The sequence below is a fragment of the Peromyscus leucopus genome, chromosome 7 (assembly GCF_004664715.2).
Source record: "Peromyscus leucopus breed LL Stock chromosome 7, UCI_PerLeu_2.1, whole genome shotgun sequence".
Lineage (NCBI taxonomy): Eukaryota > Metazoa > Chordata > Mammalia > Rodentia > Cricetidae > Peromyscus > Peromyscus leucopus.
The window spans coordinates 60,025,838-60,045,218 of NC_051069.1; the positions used below are offsets into that span (position 1 = coordinate 60,025,838).

Below are 19,381 nucleotides of genomic sequence, written 5' to 3' on the forward strand. Positions count from 1 at the left end.
AAGATAGTCCACATACAACCTGTCCTCTTACATCAAGTGAATAATTTATAATCACTGGCCCTGGGTACACTGCTGTGTAGCAGTTCTGCATAGCTCACTCTCTTACTCTGAGATTCTATGCCTGCTGATCAACAAATGGCATTTCCCTGCTAACTCAACCCTGGTAACCAGCACTCAACACTTTGATTTGTAGAAATGTGACTACTTCATGCACGGCACTTATGCATAGATACAGTAGACTTTTAGCCTACCTATTCCATTGTTTTCTTGGCATTATATAGAGATCTATTTCCTAAGATGCTACATTTCCCCAGCCATAGTTGTCATCAGGAATGTTCATAAATATTCTGACTTCTTCTTGTCGCTTATAGAGACATCATCTCCCTATTTGTTCTAGGCTCATTTCTGTTGTTACAATCAAACACCCTGATCAAACGAATCATAGGAGATGACAAGATTAATCTGGTTTACAGTTCCTAGTTGCAGCCCATCATTGAGGGGAAGTTGGAACAAGAACTCTAAGAGCTAGTCACATCACATGCACAGTCAAGAGCAGAGAGAAACACCACGTGCATCTGTGGGGCCTGCTTTCTTACGATCAGCCAGCTTTCTTCACTCATACATTTCAGGACACAGCCCAAGAAATAATGTTGTTGGCACTCACATCCAAGTGGTCCTCCCACCTCAATTAATAATCAAGAAATTCACAAATTTGTTGCCAAAAGTTTTCCTTTGTCCCACAGCTGCTTGGTCCCAAGTAGACACACAGAGGCTTATATTAATTACAAACTGTTTTGCCTATGGCTCAGGCTTATTATTAACTAGCTCTTACAACTTAATTCAACCCATTTCTATTTATCACCACATATCTTGCCGCCCCCCCCCCCCCAGCACTCAGGGTCTCCCGACTCTGCCTTTCTTCTCCTTGTCTCTCTGCTTGGATTGCCCTCCTGGTTCTATTCTGCCTTGCCATAGGCCATAGCAGCTTCTTTATTAACCAATGGTAGCAACACATATTCACAGCATACAGAATGACCCTCCTAAAGCCCAAAGTGATCTAGATAATTCCTTGACTGAGATTCTCTTCTCAAGTGATTCTGAGTTGTAGCAAGATGACAATCAAAAACTGTCACACTACTGATTTGAATTTGTGGAGCTCATGTAACATCTGTTAGTCACTGGCATGCACCAAGAAGGTAGATTGGCCAACTCCATGTGTGTGCACTACTACTTAGGCTGTTTTTCCTATTTTCATCTCATTTGCCATGCAGGCTGACAGGTACATCTTCCCAGTAATAAACACAGTGCCCAACTCTCCTCTGCTGACTTTGTTCAGGAGGAAGAAAGACTGAAGAGCCTAAGTGGCTCTGATGTGAAGATTTTGAGCTTGCAGACTTTACTGCATGCTTCTAATGATGCCTGTGCTAGCAACAGTTGAAATGCTCTAACTGATGACGCAAACTGATAGTACATATGCTCAGACTTTGCACATGCCCCCACATCCCACATTGTCTCAGTTCATTCTAAATCAGTCAGTGCTGAAACTGTACTATTCTGACACCTGTTTACTAATGTGTAAGGCACTTGTCGAGGCATCCTTGTAAAGCTTGATGAAACAAACCAGTCACATTTTTATTCCTTATGAAAGACTAGAGAGCAGAAAGGACACATTCCTTTTACTTGGAACAGTTGATTTGTTTTTTAATTGATCAAATGATACAATTAAGTGAAAGGGCAAAGAAATGATGAAAGTTTCAAATGAGGTTCTTATGTACCATGAAACAACAAAAATTCATATAACTAGAGGGGAAGAATGCTTGGTTGAAAGATGAAGATGAAAGCAATATATTTATATAAAAAAACAAAATCAAAGTGGCACTGTCTAGATTAGCACAAGCAGCAAAAGCTCCTTGTGATATAGCTTTGGTATTAATTCTTCCCCTCCATTGTGGAAAGAAAACGTAGACAGCCACATTCTTCATCTCACTCTATTTAGTCTTTCATTGTTGAAGTCAAGCCACATCCCCTCTCTAGGAATGTTCTAGATTTCTGGGGTCCAACAGCACAGCTGCAACTGAGAACTTGATTTGTGCCTTATGCCACTCAAAAAACTAAATCATCAAGTCTATTATTATCTGGTGAGTGCTGAAGTGGTCAAATGTAGCTAGTATTTCTAGTATGCCAGGTTTCATTATCAATGGATTAAATTATTTAAATACCTGTGAAAGTTATACTGATTTCTTAGACTTAGCTTTCAGGCAAGCTCAAAAGGCTCCATTTATCGAAAATCTGAATTTCATTTTAACTTTTCAGCATGTGTCGAGTCTTGAGTTATCACCCCACAAGATGCCTGTGTAAATCTCTGGAACTTGACATTTACAGAGCCCCTCCCCTTTCTGGTATTGCCAGGGACTGAACTCAGCATCTTGAGCACATTACTTAAGATGATCTACATCTCCAGCAATATAACTCTTTTGAAGCCATCAAGTTCTCTTAATGTATTTCAAAAAGCATTTGTTCAATCAATATGAATTCAGATTTTAATTGCTAATTTTTAAATGTTGACAATATCATACTTGTATGTAATGTGCTATGATTGCATTTATGCACCACTACCCTCTCACCCACCTCCCAATGACCCCTTTCTTCCTAACCAACCTCCCATCATGCCCTTCTTTCCTTTTTTAGAGCACATGAAGTCAGTGTTAGCAAATCAACATTCTAAGTACAGTGCCTGGAGGAGTCCCGTCTTCCCTCCCATGTCTCTGTGATACGTGTGTTCTTGATCAGTTTGGAATAGGAGCCCATAATAACCACTCCTATTCCAATTTATACTTGGGTCATAGGTACATTTTACTGTAAACATAGTATTAAAATCAATTATGTTTTCTAGAGATTAATTTTGTATATAAACTGAATGAAATATATCAATTCACAGAGATGAATTCTGAACATATTAGCTGCCAATGATCTGATCCAGCACTGATATACATTGGCTAGTATGAATCTGGTTCCATTCTTCTGTAGTTGGATGATTTCAAAGTGCCAGTTTCGAAAGAAACTCAAAACAGTTTGTACCAAGGATAATTTTAAAATATTATCATTAATCCTCACCTTAAATGACTTAATACTTTAGGAATCTATGACACTTGCTTTTATTTATCCTCTTTTGCAGACTGTTGCATGGTGAATTATCACATTATTAACGCCTGAAGAGGTTTCCCACTGCCTACTGTTGGACTCATAGGTTCAGTGGCGAAGACTGCTTTACTCTGAGGTCAACTTCCCTGCTTTGCTCCTCTTTGAGCAGTAGCTTCCTTCTACCCAGAGCTTACCACTTCTTACAAAGTGTTCTGTGGCTAAATTTAGAGGGCAAGGTGGCAGACCCACTCTTATCCTTCCAGGTTATGTCAGCTCCTCAACACTTTCAACAAAATGATGCTGAGTATTTCCTGCACGCCATCTTTTATACTGAGTGCCTTGTAGACAAATTAATTGAACCCCACCAATGATTTTGGGAAGTGGACATTCATACCATCAGAGTTAAAGTAGTATGTTGACAGCGCACACCTTTAATCCCAGCACTCGAGAGGCAGAGGCAGGCGGATCTCTTGAGTTTAAGCCAGATTGGTCTATGGAGTGAATTCCAGGACAGCTGGGGCTGTTAAACAAAGAAACCCTGCCTCAAAAAACACAAAAACCAAACAAACAAAAAAGAATTTAAAAAGACAGATAAAAACATCCCACCATTCTGTTTCACTTCCCAAGGGCCATCCTTGTCTTGTATCATTATGGGACAGCACTGTTAGTGTCCACTGTGGATACTGGATCTCACACCTCCATTATTACACAACATTAAAATACTCAAATGATCAGCACTGTCACTAATCTGGGCATTTTAGTAGGTTCCCTCTTCTCCAGGGGTAAAAATCTCAGAGTAGAACTGAGTAAACTGTGGAGACAGCTGTAGGCTTAGAACAAGAAACAAAGAAATCACTAATATGACATAAGCCTAGTTGTTCCTGGAGGATTCCAGTATAGAAATACTGGCTATTTAGTTAGCAAAATGTTCTTTTGGTACTGCCCTGCTTTCCAAATGTAGCTATTTCCAGAGGTCTTTTGGTTTCCACTGATAAATTGAATGAATTTAAAAGTAAAAGAAATCATTCATATGATACTTACTATTCCTAATCAAGAGCTGGGTATATTTATCAAGCTGTAACTATGCATACAAGGTAAAGACATGTGCACACACATATGTATTTTTATTGATCAAAGAGCAATCAAAAACCTTGAAAAATATGTTAGATGGAGAATCTGAAAAGTATGTATTGAAGAAGGTTGTTTTCTTCACTCTTATGCCAAGTCTGATATTTAGAAATGCCCGGCAGATACAAATTTAACAGAGAAGTTGAGGAAAGAAAAGTGGACTATCTATTCATTATATTTCCGAAAGTTGCAAAAATTTGTAAAACAGAGAAGATTCACACGTATGAAGATAAGCTTGGTAGTGCACAGCTGTAATCTCAGAACTCCAGAGTCTGAAGAAAGATTGCAAGATTGAAGTCAGTTTTGTCTTGATAGGAGAAAGGAGGTAGAGAGGGAAGAAGTAGGGAAGAGAAGTGAAGAGATATCTTTGTAAAATAATGGCAAATAACCATTTGATTTTTGAAATCTTAGATAATTGTGCAATATGTTTACATAATACTATGACAGAGCTTTGGTTTTGGAACTCAAGCCAAACAATCCATTCATCTAGGCCATTGAGATTTGCATAAGAGAAATCCAGGCCAGTGGCTATGGGAGGGATGAAGAAGAAACTGTTGAATGAAGTGCTTTTGGAAGTGAATGTGTTCTGGCTGGACTCAGGTTCTCCTGGTGCCCAAGATAGTCTCCAGCCAGGGAACAGTAAACACCCTGGCACCTGGCTTAGGCTTGAGCCCCTGACATTCATTGTTTTTATACCAAGAAGTCACAATGGGATCTATCCATGGCAGCAAGCAAAGACAGGCCTTCTGGATGCCGAGTCAGCAGAAAACACCCTGTGAGGTAGAAAACATCTGCCTCTGCCCTCAGAAAGAGCTAAACAGCTAAACGAATAGAGCGAAAAGGTGTCAGTCTATTGGCCATGGTTACTATTGCTATAAAGAAACACCATTACCAAAAGCAAGCTGAGGAGGAAAGGGGTTATGTGGCTTCCACACCATAGTCCACCACTGAAAAAAAGTAAGGACAGGAACTCAAACAGGGCAGGATCCTGGAGACAGGAGCTGATGCCAAGACCACACAGGGGTGATGCTTACTGGCTTGCTTCCCATGGCTTACTTAGACTGCTTTCTTATAAAACCCAGGACCCAAATAGGGATGGTACTACCCAATGCTCACCTATTAGTCACTAATTAAGAAAATGCCCCACAGCAGGATATTACAGAGGCATTTTCTCAGCTCAGGTTCCCTCCTTTCAGATAGCTCTAGCTTGTGTCAAGTTGACATAAAACTAGCCAGCACACTGAAATTTGTGTATATCACAGTTTGTAAAATCATGAAATATGGAAGATGCCCTATCTAATTAAAAATGTTTGATAATTGTAAAATGTATTCAGAAGAGATTGAACATAGCATGTTCTCCTATTTCTAGCTTGATTACCTTAATTATTACTTTTCAAAGTTTTTTTAATTTTTTCAAAATTTTATAATTTTTCAAGTGTTTGAAATTATGATGACATCATTTTCATCTTTCTCTTCCCTCCCTACAAATCATCTCATGTTCCAACTTTACCTCTCTCAAATTCATGACACCTTTTTCTTTAGTTGTGTGTGCATGTATTTGTATTCCTAAAAATATGTGCGACATGATTAGTCCATATGTCACTCATATGTATGATTTCAGGACTGACTACTCAGTATTGGACAATCAAGTGCTGTGCCCTTCCCAGGAAAGGATTATTTATCCCATGCTCAGAACTCCTTAGTTTCCTGGGTTTTGTGTCAGGATTGAGGCCACTTGAGTTTTCCCTCTTCCATGTTAGTGTGTCTTTGGTGTCATCCTTGCTCAGGTTTAAACAGCCATGTTGGTAAGACTTCATGAATATAGCTTCTCTGGCATTTCTAGGAAATACAGTCTTGCAGCAAACTCCCTACTTCTCTGGCTCTTGCTGTCTCTCTGCAATTATCCCGGATGCCTGAGTGTGGGAGATGTGGTATAGATGTATCAGATGGCCTGGGCACCACACAAACAATTGTTCTGTGCCTTTTAGATGGTTGTTGCTTACTATAATGGTCTCTAGCTATTTCAAAAAGGAAATTTATTTGATGAGCAGTGAAAACTACACTTAGTTCTAAGTATAAGTATTTAGAATTTAATTAGGGATTGTGCTAGTTTAGTAAAGAGGTAATTTTAAGTTCTCCTCTAAGATTCATGACCTCTGGACCCAGATATTTGGCTAAGTTTCTAGTGCCAGTCATGATTTCCCTCTTGTTGAGTGCCTCTTAAGTCCAATTAGAGAGCTGTTGGTTACAAACAAGGTATGCATACCACTATTGCACCCTATAGGTTGTCCTTCCATGATAATTATTATTCATAGACATCATCTGTGGGCAGGACTGTTGGTTCTTCCCTCCCTTGGAAACTCGCAAGGCACATTCTGGTAACATGAATGCTAGTCATCAGGGAGAAGGCTCTCAGGTCAGATTCAGCACAGATTCTCTGAGTCCTCCTATATCCAAAGTCCATGGTATATTCAGCAATAAATATTTACCCTCTACCACTGTTTGGGGAGTCTTTTGAACAACTCAAAAGAGGGATTCTCATGCCTGTTGTTGAGAGTTTTGTTAGATGGTTTATGGCTCTCAGAAGAAGTGTTGTCAGCCCAGATGGGAAACTTTTATTTAAGCTATATGTAGGGGTGGTTGTCTCTGCTTTACCCTGAAGCACTGGCCCTCTCGAGGCAGCAGATAACTGCTAGGTACCTGCCCCGCCCCTCTGGGTAGTGGCCCAGATGGGAACCCTTAAGACCTGGAGGGAGGAGCACATGTGCTTGCTCTCTCTCTCTTACCTCCTTGTGGTCTTGGATCCTGGTGCTGAGGACTAAGGCAGAGCTCTCCTGAGAACCTCCCTGGACCATGCCCACCCCTCCTGTATTCCACAACCAACTCAATTATTCTTGTTGTGAGTTAAACCCTGAATAAATTCCTTTGACCTTCAAATAGACTCGTGGAATTATCCCATTATCTGGTGCTCACATGGGGAAAACCCCAAATGCCTGGGTAACCCCCTCCCTCAGGCTTTGGTACACTTTCCATACATCCTTGTCTCTTTTAAAATTTCTGTCCCTCTTGGGGGCCCAGCGCTTAACCATTCGGCTCATATAACCACTGTGTACACCTATTGAATGCAAGCATGAGAAGACCTGGGCCGACCCCCACCCCACCCCTGCTCCAAGCCAGTAAGCCCAGCTAGCTCAGTCCATAGAGCATGAGACTCTTAACCTCAGGGTCCTGGGTTCGGGCCCCATGTTGGACACCAGATAATGGGATAATTCCATGGAGTCTATTTGAAGATCAAAGGAATTTATTCAGGGTTTAACTTACAATAAGAATAGTTGAGTTGGTGCTGGAATCCAGGAGGGGTGGGGCACAGTCCAGGGAGGAGAGCTCTGCCTTGATCCACAGCACCAGCATCCAAGAGCAGAAGGAGCTAAGAGAGAGCTAGCATAGTATTCCTCCCAGGTCTTCAGGGGACCCTGTCTGGGCCACGCCCTGGGTGGCAGGGCAGGTACCTAGCTGTCACCTGCTGCCTCACTAGGGGTGGTGCTTCAGGGTAAAGCACAGACAACCACCCATACAAATATATATGTAAAATGGTTCCTTATAATTTTTTCAGACATCCTTCCTGTTATTTTACCATTCTTTTTCCTTCTTCTATGCTTATCTCTCTTCCCTCCCTAATTAAAGCACCCTCTATTTTCCAATTCTCCCTTCAAATCATCTGTTAAGATCAATCCACATGAGTCTATTTAATGGGCAATATAGGAATTTATTATGATATAAATTGAAGAAATACACTCGGGAATACAGAACTGAGTAAACAGCTGAAGTCATCCTCTGTTCTGTCTGGGAGTGAATGCACCTGGCCATCTGATCACACCAAGAAGAAGAATGTAACCCTTCTCCCTTTCTTTTTAAGAGGTCACATGTGAGGGCAAGAAGCACTGCATCTTTCAAGGCTGCATAACCCAAGGTCATGGGCAGAGCAAATACCACTACACTTCTCCTTTTTGTCTAAATAAGAGGTTCTAAACCTAATACAAACTAAATACAGTAAGAACAATTATCAATTATTGTTTGGGAGAAGGGAAAGGTAACAACATAAACAAAAATGGAAATACAAACAACCAGAACAACATCAAACAAGAGACACATACTAAATGTCCAGAAATGTCTGGACCGTGGCAAATTACAAAGATTACTCCAATAGCTGTCCTATCCTGAAGGTTTCAACTTTAGCACCTAATATGTTCTTAGCTAAGGTTTGAGAGAATTATAACTGTAACTATCTAGTCTTCAACCCCATCAAAGACCTGAGAAGAAAATAATATTACCTGAGTGAACAGTAAGTACAAGCAAGGAACTTCTGAAAAATTGCAAGAATTGAGAGACATCTGGCAGCCTGGACAGTCACCTAATGATTCTCAGCACCATTGGGGCATCCATTTTTGGCTATAGGCCTAGAATATCTGACAGACCATTTTCAGAATCAGGAATTTTGAAAGACCATCTTATCCTGTCTTGGCAAGTTTCAACAGTCACTTTTCCTTGTGTCCTGCTCCTCTGGAAAGGACAGCATACATACTGTCAGCAGCCAAGGCAAGAGCAGTTTTTTGCCTAGCAGGCCAATTTTTTGCAAAAACAGAAGACAAATTTCCATATGCAGTGTCTTTGAAGCCCAACATCCTCTCAGGAGTAGATTGATGCTGCCGAGAGCAAACCTGTCTTATGTCAACAGAATTCTAAGTTATCAAAAACATTTAAATGACATATTCTCCAGGTCTATGAAGTGTTTAAAGATTACCTATCTATTAGACACACATTTCTGTATTTCTGGAAAAACTGACTACATGACTATTATTTTTACAAGCATGAGTGACTATAAGTCTGTAGTTCTTAACTACCTAAATAACTTAAGGACTAAGGCTTTATATTGCAAAGGTAAATAATCTGTAAACAGATGTGCAGTATAAGGACAATGACTTCAAAATTGTGACAATATACAAAATATCTTAATCAGAGGTAGAAATGTATAGTTCAATATGACAACAATATCCTTAATATGTATCCTAAACAGAGGTAGAATATACAGACAGTATAATTATAATTCTACATTTGTATCATATACAAAATAATTGAAAGATGAGTAGGAACATATGTACAGTATGACAAATATAGTTTTGTAATTTGTATCAATATACAAATTATCTTAAACAGAAATAGAAAAATAATTTTATATTGGTATCAATATACAGGATTTCACACCAATGCAAATTATCTAAGGCTGATAGTTACTGATTTAGTTTACAAGTGGATAAAATAATCTACCTTATTATGCTATTCCCCTTTTTTCTTTTCCAAAGGAAAATCCTGAGTCTAAACTTTATTGTTCTACCCCCTCAACCCTATAACAAGTAATAACCAACCCCTAATAGATGACAATTTTCCATAACCCTGAGAAAACAAAACGGTTGGGAGAGGGGGTGTTGTTTTCTTAAAATTGCTTTCTGTTGCCTAGAGGGTGATGGTATCTCTGTGGGATCCTGTAAGAAAGCTAAAACAATGGTTAAGTCTCAAAAGAACTAGCTGTAACATTTGTAGCCAATCTCAAAGTAATGGGTAGGGTTTGTCTGAAGTTCTAGCTAGAAGTATAATATGACGGACTATCTCATCTTGAAACTACCCTTAAGAGTTTGCAGTCCAAAGATGATCACTGATTGATGTTTATCAGCTCAGTGGCATCATTATGGAATGGGTAGAGTTGTTGTTGTGGGACCCCATCTTCCTTCTGGAGACTTCAGAGATCACTATTGGAAAGATTTATTTTTCACTGTGGAAAACTTGAACATTATTAATATCAAAATGGAAAGCTTAAATTTTAAGATGACATGATATGTAAAGAAGGGTTCTAAGGAATCAAGAATAAGCATTGAGAGAAATATAATCTTGACAACAATAGGCTCTAGATTATTGGTTTTCTTCTGTCCTACACCAGTGGGCTCTTGCGATATGAGACAGAATCTCTTAATTTTTTTCTTTTAGAAACTTGCTTGAGTTTAGAGAAGGAGAGAGCCACATTCTAATTCTAAAGCCAGCTTGATTTATAATTGAGTCAAAACCATAACTTTTCTGGAGGTAAAGAGATATTGATATTTAGCTAGTGAGATATTACCCTGTAGAATAGGTTATAGAAAGAACAATTAGGACATTTTTAAAATGGTCTCCTTAGCTTGTTGCCAAGTGATGGAAAAGTCCCCTTTCAAACCTTTGCTATTTATGTGGTGTTTTTTATGAAATTCTGAGGTCTCTAGCACATTTGCTATTAATAATTGATCAATCTCATCATTACCTTGTGCTAGAGGACCTGGCAGACCCATATGGGATCTGATGTGTAGTGTGTGTGTGTGTGTGTGTGTGTGTGTGTGTGTGTGTGTGTGTATGATGTTCCCCATTTCTGATGATTTCCTGTATTTGTATAAATAGTGAAGTTAATTACAGGATTGAGGATCAGGTAGCTGTAGGTCTTGGAGATGGCATCAAAGGTGGTCTTGGCAAAGCTGCCCAGGGTGGCAGTGCAGCCCTAGCTGATGTGTAGCAGTCATCAGTACTGGCCATCATCAGTAGCTTTTTGAGCACAGGAATAGAGATGATGCCAGTTTTTCTGGGGGCAGGGATGAGGCACACCAATACAGATCCACATCTGCATGTCACTTTGCACAGAACAGTGTGGAATTTGCCAGTCTTTTTCCCCAGTAGCCTCTCAATACAAGGACGGTAAAAAGCTTGGCCATGATGATGGCCCCTGGGATGGCAGTACTACTTCTTTGGAGCACTTAACGCCAAGAACAACATGATCACTGTAGATCCCAATAGTGACAAAAGCTGTGAACCTTGTCTAGTGGCCACGCCTAGTCTGCTTCTGCACTAGCATGATCTTTAGAACCTCATCCTTTAGGGATGCCCCCCAGAGAGCAGGAGGAACAGGTAGAGCTTCTCCAGGGATTTGATCTTCATGGACCTAACCAGGCAACCCAGCTTGGTGACAGGCATCCACTCACTCCTTGTCTTCAGCTTTACCTCCAGGAACCCTGAGCCCTAGACCAGAACTGTGGCCCCTAAGACTGATGCTGAATCCTCTGAAGAAGCTGCCAAGGCCTCCTAATCCTGGGCTCCCTGCTGCACCTGGTTCATTTGGTGTTTTCCAGAGAAGAAGAACATGACTCCTCTCCCTTTCTTTTTAAGAGGTTAAGTTCAAAGGCAAAAAACACTACCTCTTTTGGTCATATAGACCAAGGTCATGGGCAGAGCAAATACTACTACAATCATCTGTATCCTGCTATTCTTTTCTGTATTGCCCCTCACCCAGAGAATTAATATTTTAAGGAAATAATTTTATGAATCTTGATAACCTGAGTAAAAGAAGAAAATCAATCCAGCTTGCTCTATTTACTTAATCTTTTTCAAGGTATGAAGAAAATCACTTCTGAGAGCCATGTAGAATAAAATGTATTATTTTATTTTTACATTGACCTGCATAAGAGTGATAGTGTATCTACATTTTATAATTCTTAATTTATTATTCTTGACTAATGTCAACTTTAGAAAACAAAATGAGCTATTTTAACTTTCTTCTTGGAAGTCTGAATGTTTGATAACAGGCAAGCTGTAAGATTTAAATAGCAAAGCTTGCTAGCATTGTCCATGAAGCTCTCCTGAGATAATGGTGCAAATTGAATTGCCTGCCTTGAAAGCACATCACAGGTGGCAGGTGAAGAAATCCTCAGCTTCCCTGATTCTCTTCCAGCCAGTAAATGTGCCTGTCAAAGTCACAGGGCCAGCAGCACTTACAAGGCTGGGCTTGCATTCAGGAAAAACAAAAAGGCAAGCAGAGACAGGTGTGCACATGCTTATCTTCATTCAGAGGAGTTGTGTCTCTCCTCTGCAGAGAAAGTAGATTCTCCATGGCAGCACTGCATTTTTATTAAGGTCCCAAGCTGTCCTTGCTCACAAATGATTGGAGCTGAGCTTTCAGGACCTGGTTTGATCTGGGTCTCAGGCAAACACCAGTGTGTTTTATGACCATGAGTGAGTCCCTTCTCTGAACTTTCATTCTTGCCCTACAAAATGGAAAAAGGTCTTTCTAACTCTCTTTTTTATGACTCTGGGAACTCTACAGCCACACCACCTAGTCTCAACTCCAGTCTATGGCCATAACATCCTGAACACACCAATCTCATCTGATCTTGGAAGCTAAGCAGGGTTGGGCCTGATTAGTACTTGGAAGAGAGACAACCTGGGAATGCCAGTTGCTGTAGGCTAAGAAGCCAGCTGTGGTGGCACACACTTTTAATCCCAGCACTTGGGAGGCAGAGGCAGGTGGATCTCTGTGAGTTCCAGGCCAGCCTGCTCTAGAGAGTGAACTCCAGAACAGCCAGGGCTACACACAAAGAAACTTAGTACCAAAAAACCAAAACAAAATAAATAACAAAAAAAAAAAAAACAAACAAACAGAAAAGAATGATTCTAGGAACTCACTTTTGTCATAGAAATTTGCTTAAACAAATTTTTGGCAAAGAAAAATGCCACTGTGTCAAGCATGTGTGGTTGGTTGGTTGGCCTGATAACACCTAATTCACCCAAGCAGTGTTTCTGCAAGTTTACACTGTGTCTAAAATGTCTTCCACAGGGCATGTGTCCAACAAATATTAATTCCCACAAGCCAGTATCACTTCCAGGATCTCCCACTGTGAAAACCTCTGCTGCCTGCAGATCCCTTAGTGATGGGTGTAGTAGATGCCACTATGATTACAGGGCTGATAGAATACAAGCGCAGAACTGAGAGTACCTGGAAAAAGCAATGTCATTGAAGCAACCACACACTAACTTTGATAGGACACTTACTTTGAAGGATGACATCTCATTTAAAATCAGTGTGAAACACAACTCACACATTAAAGATAATAAGATACTTTATTCTGGACTGAATATAAAGGTCCATGACCCAGGAACATAGATTCATGTTGCCTCAAGTAACACAAATGTGCTTACATGAACTCTGACAATCACAGATCAAAATAAAGTCCTAAATCATGGCATTTTCAAAGTACATCTATGGGACAATAATGTAGTTGGGTTACAGAAGAGCAAAGGAAAGCACACTGTAGGTTTTTATAACATCTGATGACATCGTTAGCTTTTAGCTTTGCGGAAGCCAGTCAAGCTAAGGCATTCCAAAGGTTTTCCCTGAGAGTCACGAAGTTGTTAGGTCAGACACAGAGGTGGGCAATGACTAGGCATTTGGGGGATTAAATATAGCTCACAGTGTTTGGCTTGAGATCTGCACCATTCCTAAGGCTCCACGATCACAGCAGCCTATTTAGTCCACCAGCTCTGGAAAACCTTTAACAAAGCAGCAGCACCTTTTTTTTTTTTTCTTGGAATGTAAGATTACAATCCCCAATGTTACCCTTTGTGTACATTTATTATCTATTAGTTATCCACTGAGAATACATTACTCAGGAAAATGAGTGTATGGGTCAGCTGAACAGAGTCCCCCATTTGCCCCAATGTGGATATATGGCATGTCATTGGAGAAACCAACACAACCTCATTTTGACCTGTGCTTGAGAACAGAAATTTCTGAAATTACTCTGTGACCTGGAAATACTTATATAAATTATTGGTCCTCTGGGTGACCCCATTTATGTTTCAGGCACAATAATACCCAATTTAAGGAATTTGTCAAAATTCAAAATAATATCTAATATGCCTGAGATACATATTATCTTTAAAAATTGAATATCATGTACTTTAAAAATAACTGTGTTAAGTTTACTTATGTAGCAGTATTTCTGAACTTGTGCTGCTTAGGCTGCCTAGAGTCCCTCATTTCCACTGGGCTAGCCTTCTGCTCACTGTAGCAGAGTAAAAGCTGCCAATGTTCTCAGAGATTTTGGATTTCCCTTAACAAATACAAAAGGATCATGAGAAGCCTGTGAGCAGATAGTACTGCTCCATCATTATAGTGATTTTATTATTTGGTCATAGCAAAGTTTTTTTAAATTAATTGATATAAAATAGAGACAAGCCTCTGAGTCAATAATAAATTACTGGTTGCAAGCTCTTCAATACTAATGAACTGACCTTAAGTCAGGCCAAATTAAAGCTGACCTAGTCTCTTCAACCAGGCTAAATGAATGAGGGTTGGCAATCACTGAAATTTTAACTAATACATCTCTTCCATTTTGAAAACTGATTTTTTTATTAGTGTCACTTTTATTTATGCAATTACTTGACCATGCGATTTTGACAGGATTAACAATAATCAAATACTTTTGAATACATTAAGTCAGTTTAGTGAGTAGAATTTTTTTCTTTTCCAGAATATGTACCTTGTTTCTTATTCATAAGTGTTAAGACCTTCTATTTTTAAATTGTACAAAAGACATAGAATAGATTTTAGAAACTAGAAGCATCATTCACAGAAGTTCAGTTTACTTTGCTTACTAGAAAAACAAATCCAAAGTCTGTCAATTTGAATTTCTGCCCCATAAGCCACAGAAATATTTTAAATTAACCACATCTCTGTGTAAGATTTAATCTCTGCTTGAAAAAAAATGGGTTCAAGCATAGGAAATGATTGCTGATATTCTTTGTACCCCTCATACAAGAAACACCCCCAGGGCCTCCGGGGCAGTGTCTCCTAGGAGACAAGAGGCACAGAATAACCTGGTGTCCTTCAAACAGCCCTGTGCATAGATACAGTATTGTGCTCCTCTCAGCTGGGGACTGGCCTGGCTGGAAGCGCACACAGCATTTCCGTGGCAAAGGAAAATGGATGAAGCTGGAACCGTGTGCTGTCATCCATCTCTGTTCCTCCTTGGGGTCCCTAAGAATTGAGGATATGCAAACAGCCGCACAGCATCTGCCCTGATTGCCATTTACATGGAAATTACTGCGTGGGAAGCCACAGCTCCTTCGCTCCACCAGTAAGAGACAACAAAGCAGTTCTTCCTCAACTAACCGAGATTAATTACACAATGCACTTCCTAAAGGAATCATCCTTCAGAAATCTGCATTTCTTAGAAAAGTAATTTTAGAATGAATAAAATATGAAGATAGTCCCACCCTGAATCCAACGCATTAACTATATAATAAAAAACTTTAGAAAAGTACAGGAGAGATGTGTTGTTCTTCTGTGAGACTAATTTCAGAGTTGGAAGAACAGAGGCTGCACTAGCAAGGGCACCCAGGCTGAGGGGCGGGATGAAGACTAAAGTCATTCATTTCCAAAAGTCATCCCTGGCCAGGTCACAGGAAATTCTCTTGGCCCTCACTGAGTTTGAACCTACAGGTCATCAGGAAAGCACTGAGCTGAGGAAATAAGGCAAATAAAATGAAAAATGTCATATGTATTAGGTTAATGCTTTGATATCCTTGAATTTTTAAATTTTCATTTACTTATTTAATTTTGGGACAGGATCTCACCATGTAGAACAGGCTGACCACAAACGCACAAAAATCCTCTGACCTCAACCTTTAAAGTGCTGGCAGTGTCTGCAGCATCATGCCCAGCTGCCACCTTTTAAATTTTCAACAAAAATTAAGGTATTTTTATTTAAAATTATTTGTATATTGACAAGTGGATTACAATCTAAATTTTCTGTGTAGTTTTTCATCTTAGGTTTTATAGAAAGGGTCATATTCTCAATATAACCACAGCAAAGTTCAATCACTCTCTAATATCCCCCATTAGGAGAGTACTACTGCTTACTTAATTAGCCTTCTGTTTTTAATATGTATAATTTGAAACCTTTTAAAACTATAGCACGCTGGTTTAAGGGGAAATGGATAAGAATATACCATTGTCTTGCTTGTTTAATTACTCCCTCAGAGTCCAAGTTTGGACACTGGAAGCTGTGTCTAATGGTTTTCACATATACTGAGGAATTACCAGTAAGGGAGTGCCCAATTTTCATCATCATTAGAAGTGTAAGAGAATGTCTGTTGTTTCATTTGATTCCACTTGAGCTGATCAAAGTGTCGATAGTCTCCTTACAGAGTGACTCTTTTTCTTCCTCAATTCCATGGTTCACAGAATTTTCATCAATCTAGAGAAGACGGAGCTGGATCAGTGTGCCTCAGAAAATGAGGATAAAAAAGATTAATTACTGCATAAAATAATCCTAGCTCATTTGATCCAAAGCTCAATCTAGCTTTTCTATACAAGATTAAATGCCAAAATTTTGGAAAAGCAGCAATAAAAATTTAAGAATACTTGAAACAATGTACAGGTAAGGTTTATATTCCAATATGCTACATACATACAAATACACACACATTTGTAAACTGAAAGTGATAGTCTTATTTTTTATTGAATTATTTATAAAGTAATATGAAATAAATTTATTATAATTCATTTTTATTATAATAGCACCTTGTGTTTTTACCACATATGCCATTCTACAGACCATCTACAGAAGTTCAAAAACATTTGAACTTCTAGGCGCTAGATGGTGACTTCAGTTAAGGGATATAATGGTGGAGAAGCAGTGTTTGTTTTGTTTGCATTTCTTTTCATAGAGATCCATTCTGGTGGGAAGAGATAGATAAAAATCGATTAAAAAGCACAAGATAAACAGAGGAAGAATAAAGAAAGTAAATAGAATGGTATGTGGGGGTGAAGAAGTGCTACTCCCAAGAAGGCAGGTCTGGAGAGGTGGGATTGGAACAGGATCTGAGCTAGTGGAGGTGACCTGTGATGTCTGGAGGGGAGGCTAGTACAGAGAGTCAATGCTGAGGATGCTCTGTGTTTGAGGACTAACAGAAGGTGGTGGACCACACTGCTGGAGTAGTGGAAGAAAGGAGGAGGCAGGAAGCCAGCCAGAAAGGCAGGAAAAAAGCAAGAACAGGAAACAAAGACACCTTAGATACTTGTTTCTTGATGTTTGGAGGCTGAAATCAAGAAACAGGATTGTTGATTTGCCCTAGTGCGTGGGGAATAAATTCTGATTAATGAGGGTGGATGTGTATTAGTTCAGATTTTCAATATCTGAGGGGGAAGATTGCACATGTATTGAAGAGAGTGTGGGCTGATTCACTAGTAGGGGAGAAAGGAAGTGAACTATATAAAGTATAAACTTGTTCCCAAGAGAACAGTTTCAGGACCAAATCAACAGATACAGAGCTTACCAGAAGTATAATTCTGCATTCATCTTTTACTCTCATACATTTTTACATAATATTTTATTTATTTATTTATTTACTTATTTATTTATTTTTGGTTTTTCGAGACAGGGTTTCTCTGTGTAGCTTTGTGCCTTTTCTGGAACTCACTTGGTAGCCCAGGCTGGCCTTGAACTCACAGAGATCCACCTGCCTCTGCCTCCCGAGTGCTGGGATTAAAGGCATGCGCCACCACCGCCCGGCAACATAATATTTTAAAGTGACACATCTATATCTACTCATCCTATGCTTTATTCTCTAAAAAGACCTTTTTATACACCACACACACACACACACACACACACACACACACACACACACACATATATATATATATATATATATATATATATATATTTAGTCTGTCACTGAAATATGCAGTCTGGACCCTCCTGTTTTTAGATCTCCTTTGAAAGAATTCAGAGAAGTTGAGGAACCAGTAGTGTGGAAAACAGGCTGAGTTTATTATGAAGCAAAACAGCACTATCTTAAGGATGGAAGTGGATAATATTATTTATTATTAAGCAGCACCATGTTATTTATTAAGCATCACTCTTTACTGTACAAGAGATGTCATGAGGCACAACAAAACCCACTATAAGAGTTTATTAAGGGAAGGGAAGAGAAGGGGTGTGCATAGGCCTATGGAATGGTCGTGCAGGAAGGGAGGAGGGGGAATAGGTAGAACCACTTTTATAGGTTCCTCCCGCATATGTGCATATGAGTTTATGTAGCTATGCCAGGTATGTGCATAGATTACATGATCATGCTGCATGCAGATTATGTGATCACATACACAGCACAGGGACTATGTAGGATGTAAGGCCCTAGGATGACTAAGCATCTTGCCTGCTACTGGACAGCTCACAAGTGATCATGTAGCTGGGGGAGTGACTAGGAATTCTACTAGATAAAACCCAAAATAACCTTTGCTCAGACCTACATCCTAGGCAAACATTGTACTGCTGTCTAAATGGCTTAGAAGCCACTTGTCCCATATAGGCAGCCAAAAGGCCTGCTCAGACGGAGTTTTACCATGAGCAAGCTCAGTGGTATCTCTGAGCTTGGCATGACGTTGTTCTTTACCAGAAAGCCTCTGCTGCACTCTAAGGAGATTCAAAAATTCCTGGAGGAAGGTTTATCAAGTTATCTATCAGTATTCTTCCAGACAACCCTAGATGTGGATGACACATCTCCTTCCAGAGCAAGAGAAGTGGACAAGTTTCCATTTTTCTGACCAGTAATTAAAAGTCCTTTTAGCAGGTTCTGTCTGTGAAGGAGGGGTCCAGTCCAGTATTCTCCAAACCGTCTACATCTAACTAGGTCCTGCTGCCATCAAGGGAGGCCCTTCCCACACTACCCCCATCTTCATCCATTCAGTGTTGAATGAAGAAAGAGTTTGAATGTGGCTCCTCCTCTCATTGTTCACTCAATTATTACCTTCCTAGTAGAGTGCTGTGTGATGGTCTGTATGTCAAATGCTCTGATTGGTCAATAAATAAAACACTGATTGGCCAGTGGCCAGGCAGGAGGAAGTATAGGCGGGACTAACAGAGAGGAGAACTGAGAGAACAGGAAGGCTGAGGGAGACACTGCCAGCTACTGCCATGACAAACAGCATGTGAAGATGCCAGTAAGCCACGAGCCACATGGCAAGGTATAGATTTAAAGAAATGGATTAATTTAAGCTATAAGAACAGTTAGCAAGAAGCCTGCCACAGCCATACAGTTTGTAAGCAAAATAAGTCTCTGTGTTTACTTGGTTGGGTCTGAGCAGCTGTGGGACTGGAGAGTGTGAGAGATTTGTCCTGACTGTGGGCCAGGCAGGAAAACTATAGTACAGTAGAGGCTGAAGAATCTATGTTGTAAGTATGTAGAGACAAGTGCTATC

The 19,381-nt window shown here is 39.8% G+C and overlaps 1 protein-coding gene and 1 pseudogene across 1 annotated transcript in view; both read left to right on the forward strand.

The window, feature by feature from the left end:
* Positions 1-19,381, forward strand: part of Cntn5 (contactin 5) — a 1,130,804-nt gene that overhangs the window by 924,565 nt on the left and 186,858 nt on the right. The gene's annotated exons all lie outside the window — the stretch shown is intronic.
* On the forward strand, positions 12,467-12,584 carry LOC114695704 (annotated as a pseudogene).